The following is a 16,843-nucleotide window of genomic DNA, read 5'->3' as shown; positions in this document are numbered from 1 at the left end:
GGCTCACTGATCCAGCCAATCCAGTGATGCAAGAATCAGTTTGGAGTAAAGAACAATAAATCCAACCATTATCTCAGTTCTATAAGAGTAATATTTGAGTGTATTAGTAACAAAGAAAAAAAAGTGAACTAGAATAATGTACAAATTGGTGAAGAAAAGTCTGAACTTAACATGTTTAATATATTTAGCAAGTTTGGGGGAAGAGAAATAGTTCAAAAAGGGTCACATTAATGGACCCCAACTCAGAAGATTCATGAATAATAATGCTAAAGCAATTCATTAATATGTTGCATCTAAAATAATGATTATTTATCTACTCATCTACTGATAGGCACTTAGGCTGTTTCCAGCACTTGGCTATTGTAAACAGCACTGCTATGAACATGGGGGTGCATAAATTCTTTTGAATTGGTGTTTCAGAATATACAATGCACATATACAATAAAAAAAACAACTGTGGTACATTTACACAATGGAATACTACACAGCAGAAAGAAAGAAGGAATTTCTACCTTTTGTGACAACATGGATAGAACTGGAGAGTATTATGCTAAATGAAATAAGCCAGTCAGTGAAAGATAAATATCATATGATCCACTTATAAGAGGAACCTAATGAACAAAACTAACTAATGAGCAAAACAGAACCAAAGGCATAGAATCACATAACACACTGATAGCCATAAGTGGGGAGGACTGATTGAAAGAAGGTGAAGAGAGCAGTCGAAGAACATACATGCATGACCCACGGACATGGACAATGGTGAGGAGACTGATTATGGAAGTTGGGGGAGGCTGGGTAGAGTGGGGCAAAGGGGGAAAAGTGGGACAACTGTAATATCATAAACAATAAAATACTTAAAAAATAAAATGATTATTTCATATAGCAAAATTTTCAAGGTTATTCATAAGCAGTTTGAAATATAAAATGCCATTAAGAACCTATCATGTAATATATAAAACCATGGTTTGTTTATTTGTTGGATTTACATAGGATTTCTGTGTAAAATAGGCATACTACATATTGATTTTTTCAAGCACCAATATATTAAAAAAATAAATTTGTTCAATAAATATTTTTGAAATATTGCTTATTTAATTATCTATCAGGAAAATATTCCATTTTCCTTTTTACTTATAAAGAGACTTGTATGCAAAGTGTTCTTATTGGTTCAAAAATTGTAGAGTTACAGAAAGTCCCTTAAGGCTGGAGGGCCTCTTTGTCATCATACTTATCCAACACTTCTCAAAGCTCAGCAAGACAAGTGAATTGCCTAAAGCCACACTGGTAGCTGGGACCAAACAGGGACTTGAATCCTTCAATTCATTACAACATCTTTCCATTTCATGATGTCCCCCAATTTTTATACACATGTTATGAATTATTCACCAAGAATTCTGAATCCTTTAAAAGAAAAAACCCTATTCAATAAAATTTAATTTTTTTGTAAGTTCCAATTGCTCAGAAATGCAATTAGTTGTAATGACAAGCTCCAATTTAGTAACTACTTGGCCAAATACAACATGCCAACCAATATGAGGACTTGATGACTCTCCCATTATCTTAAGCTCCCTTGTTCATTGACATCCTCACCCTTGTCCACAGACAGACCCTTAATATATGCCAGCTGATTTGATCAGATTGCTAAGAAACAATTACTTATTATTTAGCTCAATTGGCTAGAACACTGTGGTAATAGGGTCAAGGTCATGGGTTGGCTTCCCTGTGTGGGCCAGCTAACTTGGACCTACTCCATAACCACAGGCTCTACCACCAACACAGACAGTCTTACAAATACGTGCCAGTGGTCAAAAGGGCACTTGCCAAGAATGTGTGGATGGAGCAGCATAAAATCATCAGTTCTCCCAAAATTGCAGCTCAATGCTAGTTTTGTTAAATATATGTGGATTAACAGTAACATTTTCACAGGTGAAAGACAGAATATGGTTCCAGATTTTGTAATACCATAGAGTTGCAAACCTAGTGTTTTAAAAGAAATTTCTGGAAAGCAGGAAAGCCTATGGTGAAACTTAAAATCAAGGAAGCATTTGAGATTTACAGGAAAAGTTTTAGACATGAGCAAATGGTTTTTACCATCTTATTAGTAAGTTAGCAAATTTGGTCCATCTTTGTGGAATATCTTGATTTTTAGATATTGGCTCATTTTCAACTAAAAAATAATAGTCTATGGTCCAAATATAAATGATCTGTGAGCCAGATTCAGGCTGTGGTATCCCAGTTTGCAAACATTGGTATATCTAGCACCTATGTACTTATATCTATGTATGTACATGTGCATTTTAATGACTATAGTTACCTTAAATAAGTATAATTTATTGAGCTTTTCATTGATTGATGCCTACAGCTTGGCTCTTAGCTAATTTTGAAGTAGGGGAGTCAGAACTGACATACTCAAAACAAAAATGTGTTACCTTACAATGGTATCATTACGTGACTAAAAAGAAAGATTACTGTGGATTGAAATTATTGGTGACCACCTTGTAGATGAGAAAGGAGCACCCAGGCTTCTAAAACTCTGCCCAAGTATATTTTTGAATAGCAAAACACATGAATTATCAATGCTTTCTTCAGAAAGCCCTCCACAGGAATTTATAAATCAATAGAGCTAGAACAGTAAATTCTTCCTGAAAACAGAGTTTTGCAGTTTAGTCCTTGTATCCAAAGTAAAAAAATTAAAATAAAACATCTCCCCTGCCCAAGATTTTGTACTACAGAGTGAGTGATCTTTTCAAGGTAAGTCAAACCTGTCCTCCCTTACACAGCAAAACAGAGATGGAGAAATGTATTCTGATTTCTCACCAATGCAAGCCACAGAGATATAGAAGAGGAAGGCACATGATGTAAAGACAAAAAGTACTGGCTGCATGTACTCACTAGCCTTAGTGATTTACTACTAGCTGATTAACTGATATATGACAAAGCCTTATGGATTCCTGCAAACTAATTAAATTATGTCTTATAAAATACAAGCTAATCAGATTTCTTATATCAATAAACTAAAAATTCCTACCAACAGCCTAAAAATATGGAATTCATTCAGAAAGCATTGATCAAACACCTATTATATAGTAGGCTCTGTCCTAGGTGCTGGTTATAAAGAAATAAGTTCAATACTATCTCTTAAGGATTTATAGTGTAGTGAATGCTTCTTGAACCTCATGAATATTTCTCAGACTAAAAAGAAAGGATATGAGGGCTTTCAGAGTTACCATGTCAATATTACAGGAGTTGGATAGGTGATCTTTCTCGTTAATGATCTTAATTTCGTTTATTTTAGTTTTGAAAATCTGATTCAAATTAAGATCCTTCCTCCCAGGAAATGTGCATACACCAGTATATATAATTTCTAGAAGATCACAGACTCCTAAGACTAACCATGTGTGCCTGTCCATGGATGTAAGGGACGAATATCTGCTTTAGTGCAATTAAGACTCTCCCAGTACCACAAATTAATGCCATGCTTTGTAGTGAAGAGCACAAAGGTAGCCGTAAGAGACAATAGAGCTATGAGGTTGGTATTTTATGAGTAGGAATATATTCTTTTAGGTTGACTTTTTACGCAGACCATAAGTCTATCAGTGAATCAACAAGTGCTAAGCATGAAATGGAAATCTAAAATGAGTCAAAGATACATAATCCCTACTCAGATCTATTTTACTAGAGTGCAATCAATTCTCAGTGACAGAGGCTTTTTATCTACTATATAGATTACCCACAGCCTGAGCTTTCCCTTTTTCTCTGTCTTTCCATTTTTATGGTCACCTGAGGACTCATTAGTGCTTCTACCAGAGGATGAGTAGAGGAAGAAAAAAGGATATAAAACTTAAAATGAGTCAATTCTGCTACCTTTAAGTAGTTGGAGGAAGAAGAAATAGCTATTACAAGGCTTGTATTTTATGTGAAGATTTCAATTATCCATATTCTTCCTGTCAATCTTACCAAAAATAATTAAGGGTTGGCTCTAATCTTCCTTGGAATGTTAAAGTGATTGATGGTTGTAGAAAATAGCCACAGTAAATAAGATAAAAGATAAGTAAACTTTGTCCTAAAAAAAGATAAGAAACATACTTTCAAAGTCACAGTTTCAGAGTCCCAAGGAGCATCAATCCAGGGGGTAATTTTATGAATGTAAATATTAGATGCATGAACAAGGATCACACATTATGTCATAAGAAGGGGGTACAGCATCCACACAATGGAATATACTAACACAACAACATAGATGAACTTCAAATGCATTTTACTAAATGAAAGAAGCCATATCCAAAAGGCTGCATATTGTCTGGTTCTATTTATGACATGTTGGAAAAGGTGAAACTATAGAGATGGAAAACAGATCAGTGACTTTTTAGGAATGGAGGGGAGAGTTTGTGGTTATGGAACTGTTCTATATCATATCTGTGGAGACATGACTCTTTGTACATATCAAAACCCCTAGAACTGAATACAGCAAAAAGTGAATTTTACTGTGCACATTAAAAACAATCAACCAAGGGACAGGGATACAACTATAACAAATGAACCTAATTATATTACAAATAACTAACATAATCACATTGAAGGGCTTGGAAATAAAAGAACAAATGTAAGTAACATTGAAAAACAGTATTTTTACTGGCTATGATAAGAATAAAGATAAGTCCTGACTGGTGTGGCTCGGCTGGTTGGAGTGTCATCCCATAGATCAAAAGGTCACAGGTTCGATTCCTAGCCAGGGCACATATCCAGGTTGTGGGTCTGATCCCCAGTCAGGGTGTGTATGAGGAGGCAACCGATCTATGTTTCTCTGAACTCTCTCTCAAAGCAGTGAAAAACATCATTTTGGGTGAGGATTGAAAAAAAATTTTTTTAAAGAGTAAACACAAAAAGAATTGTACATAAATACTATACTCTAGTTAGTACCATGGTATGAGCTAGCAATTCTGAAACAACTTTAGGTGTATAATAAAAGGGTAAACAAGGAAGTAAAAGGCCAGCTTTTTTCACAGTGTGAAGAAATCACCAGTAAGAAAAGGAAGACGGCTACATAAACACTGTGTTGTTGGGATTGGAATTGGTGGTATCAGCATAAACTCATAGTTTTAAAAAGTATACACAGATTCAGAAATAAATAGAGATGTGTGTGTATGCACAGGTTCGCATAAATACATATATTTCCAAATTCTGCTTGCTGAGAGGATCTAGAGGCAATGACTTCAGCAATGAGCACTCCCAGAGCCCAGAGCTTAGTTGTTGAATAGAGTTCTGTAATAAAGGGAATCAGGCCTCCAAGGAAATGTGGTGATTCCCGGGCAGTGCCAAGGAAAATATGAGTTGATCCTGGAGCATCACACTGAGTCAAAATATAAGAAAGTTCTCAAAAAAGCCTTGGCAAATCGAAAGGGAATAGGAGGTATGCTGAAAGAGCTCCCAATGGCCAAAGCCATTTGACCAACAAAATAATGATAAGACTGGATTATAAACCAAGGTACAAAATAAATATCCATGGGTCTCTAATGATATAAATAGTTGAATAGATAAATTAATGGTGGGAGGAGAAAGCACAGCTCTTTGTTAGAGAAGAATTCCAATTAGTAAATGTAGAAGAAATAAATAAAATAAAAATGATTATTAAAATACCATAGTAATAATAGCTGCTGACAAGAACCACTGATGGATGCTAAAATTAGCAGGTGAAAATACTGAGGAAAAATAGGATATTTGCATAGTATTAGAATATCTCCCCCAAGGTATGTGTTAATTACAAAGGGAAAAATAGTGAAGAAACCCAATAGACACCACTTTAATGATATGATCAAGCTTAACATCACTGATTCTAAGACATATCAACATCATGTGCCCCCTGAGAAGGGCACCTCACATCTTTAGTATTCTGGCCAAAAATACACAACCTCAATCTAATCATGATAAATCATCAAATAGACTCACATTGAGGTCTGTTCTACAAAGTAACTGACCAAAACTCTTCAAGGTGTCAAGGTCATGAAAAACAAAGAAACCAAGGAGACATAATAATGTGAAATCCTAGGTTGGACCTTGAAACAGAAAAAGAACATTAATAGAAAAACTGGAGAAATATAAATAGGTTTGTAATTTAGTTAATAGTTTTGTACCAATGTTAATTTCTTCTTTTATTTTTGTACTATAGTTAGGCACTATTTTAACATTAGAGAAAGCTGGGTGAAAGGTATATGGGAATTGTAATATTTTTTTCCACTTTTCTGTAAGTCTAAAATGATTTCAAAATAAAAGCTGTGTAATGAAAAGAAGGGGAAGTATAAGGATGATTAAGAAAAACTGAAGAAGGGAACACGTAGTTACTTCACTCTATTTTGTTCATCCCTGTTATTTCTTGTTGGACCTCTTAGGGATCCAGATCTGCGTTCCTCCCACGAAGGGCAGACCTCCCCCAGACAGGAATAGATTACTTTACCTACATGTTTCTGAGATTCCCAGAAACGGGCCCACTTATTTAACTGCCCTCCCAATACATACCGCTCCCCTTGGCTTTTGTTTTTGTTGCTAGCAGTTCACTAGATTCAAAGGAAGTGAAGCAGTGAAGATAGGGATACTGACATTATTGCCAGACGAAGGATTAACCTAAAACTCTACGAAGATGTGGTGAAGATGAGAAGCAGAAAGGGGCTCAATGAAAGGAGATAAATTATTCAATACATGTGAATCATAAATATAGAGGGTCTTCCAACCTTTCAAAGCTTTGGCATTATCTACTCTGAACACCACCCTTTGAAGAAGTTATTATTTAGGCCATCTGTAATGAGCAGATCTGGGATAGGTAACTTGATTTTGACTGTTCAGGATTGAGGAAGAGCAAATATTAATAGCAGTTGTAATTTGAGAAATATTAATTTTGAATGTTATGCATACAATATGCCACAGAAAAATAAATGTCCACACATCTTTTTAAAGTAAAAGGATTCAAATATGAGTTCTCAGTCTAATACCTGCTAAATTAAATCATGTAAGAAGCTATCTTTTTTTCTTTTTTTCTTTGCCAATTACTAGGAGCTGACATGGGAAATACTCAGGGTATGGAATAATGCAGAAGGAATTTATGAAATTATATTTTTAAATAGCAATATAATAGCTGGAAGCTTCTCTTTGCTAGTATACCTGTTAAAATCAGACTCTGTTTGCTTAGAAACTAAAAAATCCAAAACTAACATTAGATTTCACCATAATCTTAGACCTTGGGTACAGTCTAGAATCATCCGTAAGAGTCAGTATGCACATATTCAATCGTGTTATTCATTCAATAACATTTTCAAAGGCTTCGGTTTACAGAGGCCGATATTGTGAAGCTCTGGGAGGAAGGATATGTCTGCCTGTCAATAGACCAGCTATAAATTATAACTATATTTGATTGCTTCTAACAGCTTTGGTGGTGGCAAGGATTTGAAGAAAAACCAGGGGCAGTTTAGTGAATCTGTAGTGAACTAGCTGAATTATAGAGCCTTTGAGAATGACCATTGCTCATACACTTCAAATTCACTACAATTTTTCAATGAAAGTCTATGAGAATCAGTGCTTAGCCTCGCAAACTCCCCTCCATACTTCTTCTCAGATGTTTTTTCGTGTCTTCATGCTTCAAGACTTTGAAGGGACCTGCTTAACTCCAGCCAATCAGCAGCTGCCTTAGAAGTACCCAGAGATCGTTCTCATGTTGTTTTTTAAAAGCATGTCTCTTTTCTGCTAACTTCATTTCTCCAAACCCTCACAAGCTGTACCCCTGAGAAGCTGCACCTGGGTGAGCTGTGGCAACATTAAAAACACCCCATGGAACTCCCATTTGGCTTTTCCATAGTGAATGTGGACAGGTCAGCCTTGGGACTTCTAATGTAAAACAAGGAAAAATCAAACTTAGGTTTGAACCCTTTCTCCTTTTGCCCTTCCACCTCTCTTCCCTAAAAATAGTAGTTCTCTCCAGGCGTTTCAAATAGGCTCCAGTCTCTTGTTCAAACTGCCTCTTCCCAGGTCTTAATCCCATGGTAGTGATTAGGGAACTTGAGTTAAAAAATTTTAACATTAAGTTGTAGTTAATAAGCTTGGTAATTAACGCATACAGAAAGCCGTTGTTCCAGGAGCTGAAATGTACTACAGGACCTACCCTGACTCCAGGAGACCCACAAGCAATTAGACCTTTATGGCCCAGGGGGACTGCAGGCGATGAAGATGGTATCTGGACCATTTTGCTCCAGGGAGAGAACGTCCACTTACCAGGATTCAGGTGAAGAATTGCTGATGAAGGGAGGCAGGAAAATCTCCCTCTGCTACTTTTATCTGAGTAACCTTTTCCCCTGAATTCCAAACCCCTTACCTACTCTTTTCTTCTTATAAAAAAGGTTGGCTTGGGATGGAAAGACAGTTTTTAAGGTACATAACCTGCCTCAGATAGCCAGCCATCTGAATAAAGCACCCATGAGGATTCAGTCCTTGTCTTTACTTACTGGTTTTGGCAGTGACAGGCAGCGTGAATGCTGCCTTTTCCAGCTTCAGTAATATTTCTCAAACCTTTATAATCATAAAGAGCTTATTTTAAAAAATGGTTCCAAGGATTATCTAAACTTTAATTTCCAGACTCAGAATCTGTATTTTACTAGGCACCCCTGGCGATATCTAGTTTCAGCACACATGAAAAACATTGACTCCTGAACTCTCCATTCTAATTTTTCGCCTAACTCTAAAATTGCAATTTCTTATCTCTTCACTAAAACCTTTCCTACAACTCTTTTCTTTTAACTAAAACCTGGCTCTGCTCAGGGCCCTCACAAATGGGAGCTGTGTATTCTCCCAGTCATCCCTTACGTAGTTCTTATGTCATAGGCTAGTTGTAAAGTGTGTAGAAAAGTTCCAATATATCCTAAGTGCTCAATTAATATTAGCTATTATTCTCAACTCTGGACATGGAAGTTGTTCCAGCATTTTTCTGCCTCTACTACTTAAAAGCTTGTTCTTCCAGACTTATTAAGCAATACAACAAATGAGAAAATGAACCTTTCCTCTATTCTCACTGCAGAATTCCCTCCAGGACTCCCATGAATTCATGTCTGTTCCTCCAGGAACTTCTGCCACGCCCATAATGCTGTAGACACCTACGTTCAACCTCCCGTTGATTTCCTCCTGCCTTGGAACTGCTCAGTAGTGATTTTACTTCTTCCTCCTCAGCTCTCATTTACATTCCATTTACATTCCCCATGGTGGTGATTCCAGATTTTTATGCTGCCATCAAACTGCATGCACGCCACTTCCCTGTTCACCGCATGTGGTTCTTGAATGCACCAGCCATGATTTCCCCTAATGTTCCCGCCATCACCCTTAGATTTATCTAAAGCAACCAGCAGACCACCGAAACTCAACCCCATTCCTCTCCACCTCCTCCCAGTACCGCATCTCATACATCCCTCTACTCTTGGTTTGCCTGGACTCCCCCAGTTCTCAGGAATCTACACCACCCAAGTGTCTTCCATGTTTCCTAGAAGTGGTAATTGACTGATTGCTTCTTAGGCTCTGCCACTCAGTCCCACCAAGTCTTGCTTTCTCTGCTTCCTCAATTCCCACATGTTCTCTGACTCATTACTCTGTGTGGTAAGGATGTGCATGGGGTGTAGACGCTGCCTGCTTTGATCCCCAGCCCTCTCTACCTGCTGGCTTCCATGGTACTCAGCCCTCCTAACCTGGTCTCTCATCCACTGGAATAGATGAGAAAGTGAAGATAATTATAGAAAATACAGGAGTGTGGAGAGTTAAATGAGATAATATATGCTATAGTGCTTGGAACAGTACCCAGCACATAAGAAACACATGAACTTTGATAACTCCTCTTGCTAAGGTCACTGATGATTTCCGTGGTACATTTTCAGACCTTATTCTCTGTAGATCAGCCATGGTTGAGCACTGTCGAACATGCTACACTTTGTGAAATCCTCTTTGCTCATAGGACAAGCTTTCTGGGCAGGCCTACATTTCTCCATTTTCCGTCTTAATGTCCAGAAGCACTTTTTCTCCTTGTCTCACTTTCAGTCTATACCTAAAAGCAAAACCTCTCCACCAGAGTGTCTAGACACTACTCAAAAGCAAGTAAAAGCAGAATTTATTAACTTTTTCTCCAGGGTTCTTCCTTTTACTACTCCTCTGTAGTTTACCTCAGCATGTGGCCATTCCCCTTAATTACAAACTTAGAGGTTCCCTCATTCTTTCTCAGTTCCTTCCCTCTGCCAGTGCCTTCTATCAGCTCCTTATCTTTATTCTCAAGGCCTTTCCATATGTCCCCTGTTATCTGGATGTCTTGCCCCAAGTCTCCTGCTTCAGTCCCTTTTCCTCACAGTCCTCAGCACGTTCGTTCTAAAAACATTTGCAAAGGTGTATAAATATTTAAGCCTTGCTCAAAGATCTCTGTTGGCTCCCCATTGCCTCTGAAATCAAATTCAAACTCTTTAGCCTGGTATGCAATGTTCTTCCCAACCTCTCCCCCAACTTCCTTAGTCTTATTTTATATTACACTCTTAATAAATGAATAAATGAATGAGTTAATGAATGAAGAAGGCACTCATCTCTAGTGTCACTTGAAATTGGAAACTATATCTAAATTATCTGTGTCCTTAATATTGTATTTTACAGTACTTTACCCACTGTGAGTATTAAATAATAATTTCTAATAAGAAAATACAAGAAGTTTCATTTAGGGAAAAATATAATCCACTGCAGTTGAATAAGACAAATATCAAGGTAATAGTTGACACTGGAACTAATTATAAGTACAAGAAAACTAAGAGAGGAGGAAAATTAAAATTCTGTTTGGCTATGTAAAGGTATCCCTAATTATATTATGAGATTACCTATGTCAACATTCATCTCTGGACCTGGAGAATAATTTACACCCAATTACCATAAAGGGCCATTAAAATTTTGCAATAATTAAATGTTTCACATATTAATTTAAATTTTACTAGATTATAAATAACTTATTTATCACTTATTTTCAGTCTTCAGTGTACTTTGTGCTCCTACTTGGTGATCTTCCCAAACTATGAAGAATTAGAAGAACTTCTGTCCTAAATCTTTCTCTTAATTTTCTTGGTTTGGTTCTTTTTACTGTTACACTTTTAATATACCTTGCTTCTGCGTATGCACTAAACACTGTCATACTAATGGACACTAATTAAATTCTGTTGCTTCTATTTGACAGAGTATTATATAGCCATTAAAAATGATGGATGTGAGGACTGTAGTAATGTAGAAAATATGGACATCATATTAAATAAAAGTAGGAAACAAGATTATAAAGGAGGCAAACTATATAGAAAAAAGGCTGAAGGAAAATATTAAAATTAAAGTGGCTATGTTATAATAAAGAGATCATAGGGAAGTGGGCATCTTATCCCTTTTTCAATTTTCTCTAATTTTGTATAAAGTGGATATTTTGATTTTTAAATGACACAATAAAAACCAAGATACTGCCCTGGCTGCTGTGACTCAGTGGATTGAGCATCGGCCTGCGAGCCAAGTGTCGCTGGTTCGATTCCTAGTCAGGGAACATGACTAGGTTGCACATCAGGTCCCCAGTTGGGGGCGCAAGTGAGAGGCAACCACACAGTGATGTTTCTCTCCTTCTCTTTCCCCTTTTCTCTCTCTCTAAAAATAAATAAATAAACAAACAAATAAATAAATTATTTAAAAAAACACAAAAAGCACCAAGATATTGTCCTCTTTCTCTTTGGCTGCTAAACCTCTATTTATTTATTTTTTAAATTATGTTTTATTGATTACGCTATTACAGTTGTCCTAATTTTTCCGCCTTTACCCTCCTCCACCCAGCACGCCCCACTCCCTCAGGCAATCCCCCCACCATTATTCATGTCCATGGGTCATGCATATAAGTTCTTTGGCTACTCTATTTCTTATACTGTACCTTATATCCCCATGGCTATTCTGTAACTACCTATGTGCACGTCTTAATCCCCTCACCTCTTCACCCATTCCCCCACGTCCCCTCCCATCTGGCAGCCATCAAAATGCTCTCTGTATCCACGATTCTGTTTCTGTTCATGTTTGTTTGGTTTGTTTTTTAGATTCAATTGTTGATAGATATGTATTTATTGCCATTTTATTGTTCATAGCTTTGATCTTCTTTTTCTTAAATAAACTTCTTTATCCTTTTATATAATAATGGTTTGGTGATGATGAACTCCTTTAGTTTTGTCTTGTCTGGGAAGCACTTTATCTGCCCTTTGATTCTAAATGATATCTTTGCTGGGTAGAGCAATCTTGGTGTAGATCCCTGCTTTTCATGACTTTGAATATTTCTTGCCAATTTCTTCTAGTCTGTAAAGTTTCTTTTGAGAAAGCAACTGACAGTCTTATGGGAACTCCACTGTAGGTAACTAATTTCTTTTCTCTTGCTGCTTTTAAGATTCTCTCTTTATATTTAACCTTTGGCATTTTAATTATGATGTGTCTTGGAATGGGCCTGTTTGCATCCATCTCGTTTGGGACTCTCTGTGCTTCCTGGACTTGTCTGTCTATTTCCTTCACCAAATTAGGGAACTTTTCTTTCATTATTTTTTCAAATAGATTTCCAATTTCTTGCTTTCTCCTCTTCTTCTGGCACCTTTCTGATGCAAATGTTGGACATCTTGAAGTTGTCCCAGAGGCTGTTTATACTCTCCTCAATTTTTTTTGGATTCTTTTTTCTTCCTGTTGTTCTGACTGGATGTTTTTTGCTTCATTATGTTCCAAATTATTGATTTGATTCTCAGCTTCATCCACTCTACTGTTGTTTCCCTGTAAATTGTTCTTTATTTCAGTTAGTGTATCCTTCATTTCTGACTGGATCTTTTTTATTCTGTTGAGGCCCTCACTAAGTTCTCTGAGCTTCCTTATAACCAGTGTTTTGAACTCTGCATCTAATAGATTTCTTATCTCCATTTCATTTAGCTGTTTTTCTGGAGTTTTGATCTTTTCTTACATTTGGGCCATGTTTCTTTGTCTCCTTGTTTTGGCAGCCTCCTTGTGTTTGTTTCTGTGTATTAGGTAGAGCTGCTTTGACTCTGTGTCTTGGTAGTGTGGCCTAATGTAGTAGGTGTCCTGTAGGTTCTAGTAACACAGCCCCCCCTATTACCCAAGCTGGGTACTTGAGGTGCACCCTTCATGTGGGCTGAGTACATCTTCCTCTTGTAGTTGAGCCTTGGTTGCTGTTGGCAGATCAATAAGAGGGATTTACCTAGGCCGGTCAGCTGCAAGGTTTGGCTGTGACCACTTACCACCAACCTCTGCCCTCTGTAGAGGATTAGCTGTGCAGGGGCAGGGTGGTGCTCCGTGGTGATCTGTAACTCTCTACTGGGTTTGCTGGCCCTGGGGTGTCCTGGGTTGTGTTTTTCCCAGAGCCACCCTGAATGAGCTATAAACCAATCTGAGATGGCTGCTACTTGTGCTGGGCTTGGAGATTCCGAGGCAAAGCCAAGCTGTGAATCTAAGCTGGCTGCTGCTAGTGCTGGGCCTGGGGCTCACTGAGGCCAGCTGTTGCTTGTTTGAGAGGATTTGATGTTTTGAAGCCTGAGCCAGGACCAGTCATTCACATGGAAAACCAGCTTGGGTGGGCATGTAAGTTGGGTGGGGCTGAGTCTCTGAGGATCTCCAAGGCGGGTCAAACAGTGTTAGCCAGGTTGATGGAGTCTCAGATATGGCACCAGCTTGCCAGCTCTGTAGGGAGAAGGTTTAGAAAAGAAACTATGGCTTCTGTTCACCTTGATGCCAGGCACTTCAGTTTCTCTCTATATACCACTGGTGCTTTCAAACTGCTACCCCAGTGCTGGAGCTCAGAGAGAGGGTGTCTGAATAGGTGAGTCTGTATGTAGGTTCTTTAAGCAGAACTGCTTGGGGCTCCAGCAGTTCCTTCCACTGACTCAGTCCCCACTGTTTTTTTGCAGCCAGGAGTTGTGGGGACTTATCTTCTTGTCACTGGAACCCTGGAAGGGGGGGTGCCTGGTGTGGGGTTGAGACTCCTTGCTCCCAAGATATCCCTCCCATGATTTTATCCACCGCACCTGGGTGAGAGACCTGCCCATTCTGCATCTGTGCCCCTCTTACCAGTCTGGATGGGACGTGGTTTCTTTAATTCCGTAGTTTTCAGACTTTCATTCAACTCAATTTCTGATGGTTCTGGTTGATGGGCTTCTATATTTTAGTTGTAATTTTGATGTGGTTGTGGGACGAGGTGAGCTATGCCTGCCTATGTTGCCATCTTGACTGGAAGTCCTCCTAAACCTCTCTTAAGCCCCCTGGCCTTCTTATCTCACCCCCACCTCCAATCATCTAGACTCTCTCTCTCTAGTCTTTTTTTTTTTTTTTTTTTTTTTTTTTTACTTACACTGTTCAGTGCAGTAGCCACTAGTTACCTATGATTTCTGAGCACTTGAAACATGGTTAAGTCCTTATTGAGATGTACTGCAAGTGTAAAATAAACAATGAATTTCAAAGACATGGTACAAAAAAAAAAAAGTAAACTATCTCATCTCACTAATAATTTTTTAAATTAATTACACATTGTATTGATTTGCTAGGGCTACCATAACAAAACACCAAGACGAGGAGGTACAGAAATTTACTTTCTCAGACAACAGAAATTTACTTTCTCACTATTCTGGATACTAGATATCTGAGATCAAGGCATCAGCATGATTGGTTTCTTTGAGGCCTCTCTTATTGGTTTGTAGGTGATTATCTTGTCCCTGTGTCATTACATGGTCTTCCTGCTATGGGAGCCTATGTTCCATCTTCCTCTCCTTATATGCACATCAATCATATTGGATTAAGATCCCCTCCCCCCTGTACTAAATGGCCCCATTTTAACTTAATTACCTTTTTAAAGAGAGTATTTCCAAATACAGTCACATTCTGAGGTCCTAGGAGTTAGGAATTCAACAAAATTTGAGTAAACACACTCAGCCCATAACACATGTCAAAATGATATTTTGGATATATCTGGTTAAAATAATAAAAGACTTTCATGAAGATCATTATTAATGTTTATTCTGTTTTCTTATTTACACATGCTCAGTAAATATTAATTAAGAGAAAAGTCTATAGAAAACAGAAAAAGGAACACAGGGCCCTGAAAATAGACCTGAAAAGTAGACCTAAAAATAGAACTTACCACTAGAAGATTTTGCAATGATTAAACATTACATATTTTAACACAAAGAAATAAAATTTTTTAAAATGAATCTACATGGATGGGACAAAGAGGAGAATACCCCAATTATCACACTGAGAGAGGGCACCCTTTACTGAATAGTCATCTGGTTTAAACAAGATCACAATTTTCTGTCCAGAATAATTGTTGATGTACTCAAGAATTAGATGCTAACTCTTCTTATAGCATGAAAGGATCAAGCATAACTGGGGTGAGAAATACTGACATGGAATTAAAACTCCTACTTTTATTTATTTATTTATTTTTTGATATACCGTTTCCTTTTTAGTAATAAAACTTCAACAGGAGCTTTGATCGTTTAATTCATCTTGAGTTCTCACCCCACCTCCCCCACTTGGAATGGTTTAGAAGATTGTGTTGAACCTGTTTGAATTCTAATGGTATCTCTCTTGCTCCTGGTAGAAGGCACAGAGAATACACAAGCAGAAACACAGCAAAAAAGGTATATAATAATTCACTGCTATAGAGAGAAGTTCTAACAGATGCATCTTCTCTATAAAATATTTCACAGCTTTAGCAGTCATCCTCCTGTTCCACAATCACAGGTGTCTACTGAGCATTACTGGGATCTGAGTAATGAGGGAACTAGTGTTGTGATGAGTTTTTTTCTTGCTCCTGAAATGACATGAGACCGAAATTTTGATTTTATCTTCTGATTCCCCCTGGAGAGTCACAGAAACACCCAGCATCCTGGACTACATCCTAGTGTCTAGAACTGACCATCTTCTCTGCTTATTATATTTGGGTCTAACAAAGGATTTCACTCAGAAAGAAAAACAAATAAAAGCCATGCCTCTAGATTTTTAATACTAAAAGTTTTCTTTGTAAAGAAGAGAAAATCATGTTTGTATAAAGGTTTTAAATTTTATTCATTTTGGGTAAGAAATAAAGTTTAAGAGTCATTTAACAGGTATTACTATAAGAAAAGGGACAAAACTTTATAGGAACCTCTTTCATCCCCATCTTCCTCATTTTTCAATTCCTTACCTTTTCGATACATTCATATTTGAAAACAGGACTTAAAATTAAATAACCTGGATGCTAGGAGACATTTCTTTAAAGAAGATGTACAAATTTCCAATAAGTGCAAAAATATTCAAGATTATTAGTCATCAGGGAAATGTAAATCAAAATAATAGGAGATACCACTTCAAACCTAGCAGAATGTCTATAATAAAAAAAGACAGTTAATGACAAGTGTTGGCAAGGATGTGGAGAAATTAAAACCTAATATACTGCTAGTAGAAATGTAAAAAGATGCAGTCACTTTGGAAAATAGTCTTGTACAGTTACCATATTACCTAGCAATTCTACTCCCAAATATATATCCTTCAAATGAAAAATATATTCCTACAAAAGTTTGCACATGAATATAAATGAATATACACAGGTCAGAAAACTCTCCAGCCTCTGACACTGATTTTCTCATTTCTGGCCAGCACAGTGAACAACCAATAAACATAAACATGAAAGATTATATCACCATCACAAACTGCTCTTGACTTCATCAGACCATACCTCAAAACTGAGAAGCATTTGCCCATCTACCAGATTTAATAAATTCAACCATCAGAGAAAGTCGGCCCTATC

At 37.3% G+C, this 16,843-nt stretch overlaps 1 protein-coding gene across 1 annotated transcript in view; it reads right to left on the bottom strand.

Annotated features, from left to right (window-relative positions):
• The window catches only part of PARD3B (par-3 family cell polarity regulator beta), a 966,908-nt gene that overhangs the window by 208,451 nt on the left and 741,614 nt on the right, over window positions 1-16,843 (bottom strand). The window lies entirely within an intron of this gene.

This window comes from Furipterus horrens, unplaced genomic scaffold, assembly GCF_987537825.1.
Source record: "Furipterus horrens unplaced genomic scaffold, mFurHor1.1.pri manual_scaffold_1, whole genome shotgun sequence".
NCBI lineage: Eukaryota > Metazoa > Chordata > Mammalia > Chiroptera > Furipteridae > Furipterus > Furipterus horrens.
The sequence above is the reverse complement of the archived record's forward strand: the minus strand, read 5'-3'. Positions and strand labels throughout refer to the sequence as shown.